The sequence below is a fragment of the Phyllostomus discolor genome, chromosome 1, assembly GCF_004126475.2.
Source record: "Phyllostomus discolor isolate MPI-MPIP mPhyDis1 chromosome 1, mPhyDis1.pri.v3, whole genome shotgun sequence".
NCBI classification, from domain to species: Eukaryota; Metazoa; Chordata; class Mammalia; order Chiroptera; family Phyllostomidae; genus Phyllostomus; species Phyllostomus discolor.
The window spans coordinates 80,964,842-80,967,082 of NC_040903.2; the positions used below are offsets into that span (position 1 = coordinate 80,964,842).

Sequence of the window (2,241 nt, forward strand, 5' to 3'; positions counted from 1 at the left end):
TTATGAAGTGATCCCTGCAATAAGTCTAGTACCTACCTGGCACCATACATAGTTATTAGAGTATTATTGACTACATTTCCTATGCTGTACTTAAAGATTTCAAAGGTGGTGGTGGTATTATTCACAATACTTTTTGCGTGTACAACTTAACCAAATACGTTCATATTATTTAACTATCCTTTTCTATAGTAAAAGAAAAATTGAATAAAGAGACTGAAATTCAGGAAATTATTCTAAACATTTAAGAGGAAATCTATATTCAAGTACACTAAGAAAATTTAGAAACAATTATATAAATACAAATACTTAAATACTAATTACAATCCACCATTTCTTTTCATTGATACAGGCCCCCTTAGAAACTAAACTATAATTTTATCAAATTGCTTATTGGGTATTTAGCTGATTAATTAGTGGAATTTATTAACACCCCATTAGAAGTATTTTAAAAAACTTTTTCCATATTGCAATTTAGATACCTTTTTTGCAGCTAAATCAAATTTAAAATTCAAAAAAAAATTTTAAATTCAAGAGTGTTATGTTAAGTGATGTCAGTCAGTCAGAGTAGCATTCCACTGTGTAAGTGTCCCATAGTTGTTTTATCCACCCATCTACTGATGAGCTCTTGGGCTATTTCCAAATCATGGCCATCATAGATAACACTGCAAAGAACAGAGGGGTGCTTATATTCTTTCAAATTAGTGTTTCAGGTTTCTTTGGATATATTCCCGGAAATGGAATATCTGGGTCATAAGGCAGTTCCATTTCTAAGTTTTTGAGGGGCAGTACAGTGAACTTTATTAATAGTGCATGACAAGGCAGGGCTCCCTAGTCCCCTCTGCTCTTCAAGGGGTCTAGGATGGAAACTGAGGTCAGGAGATTCTCAGTGTATTGAGAGAGAAATTTGGGGCAAGGACTCCCCAGCAGCTGAGGGCTTCTCTTAGTGAGGCTTCTCTTAGTGTCACTGGGGCTGGTAGTCCAGGGGTTCCTTACTCCTTGGAGGCCATGTGGACCATAAGGTCCACCACCCTGTTGCTGTAGCCAAATTCATTTGTCATACCAGGAAATGAGCTTGACAAAGTGGTCATTGAGGGCAATGCCAGCCTCAGCATCAAAGGTGGAGGAGTGGGTGTCACTGGTAAAGTCTTAGGAGACAACCTGATCCTCAGTATAGCCCAGGATGCCCTTCAGGAGGCCCTCTGATTCTTTATGTCATCATATTTGGCAGCTTACTCCAGGCAACAGGTCAGATCTACAACCAACGCATTGGGGGTGGGGACGTGGAAGGCCATGCCAGTGAACTTCCCATTCAGCTCAGGGATGACCTTGCCCACAGCCTTGGCAGCACCATTTAGAAGCAGATGTGATGTTCTGAGCAGCCCCTTTGGCATCATGCCACAGCTTCCCAAAGGGGCCATCCATGGTTTTCTGGGTGGTAATGATGGCATGGGCTATAGTCATGAGTCCCTCCACAATGCCAAAGTTGTCATGGATGACCTTGGCCAGGAGAGACAAGCAGTTGATGGTACAGGAGGCATTGCTGACAGTCTTCATAGAGTTGTCATACTTTTCACGGTTCACACCCATCCCAAACAAGGGGACACCCACAGAAGAGGCAGAGATGATGATCCTCTTGGCTCCACCCTTCAAGTGAGTCCCAGCCTTCTTCATGGTAGTGAAGACACCAGTGGACTCCACAACACATTCAGCAGCAGCATCACCCCATTTGACATTGGCAGGATCTTACTCCTAGAAGATGGAGATGAAGTTTCCATTGATTCAAGCTTCCCATTCTCAGCCTTGACTATGTCTTTGAACTTGCCATGAGTAGAATCATACTGGAACATGTAGAACATGTAGTTGAGGTCAGTGAAAGGACCATTGATGGTGACAACATCCACATTGCCAGAGTAAAAAGCAGCCCTGGCAACCAGGTGCCCAAAATGGCCAAATCTATTCACTGCAACCTTCAGCATTGTGTCTCAGGGTTGAGGCTGGCACTGCTCAGGAAGACTTGGCTGTCTGTCAAACAGGAGGCAGAAGCCCACTTTTAACTTTTTGAAGTAACTCCATAATGCTTTCCACAGGGACTGTACCAATCTGCATTCCTGCCATAGTGCAAAAGGGTTCCCTTTTCTCTGCCTCCTTGCCAGCACTTGTTTGTTAATTTATTGATGATAACCATTAGGACAAGTGTGAGCTGATATCTCATTGTGATTTTAATTTGCATTTCTCCAATGA

At 42.3% G+C, this 2,241-nt stretch overlaps 1 pseudogene; it reads right to left on the minus strand.

Annotated features, from left to right (window-relative positions):
• Positions 1-944: 944 nt before the first annotated feature.
• LOC114491960 lies at positions 945-1,991 on the minus strand (annotated as a pseudogene).
• Between the last annotated feature and the right edge of the window lie 250 nt (positions 1,992-2,241).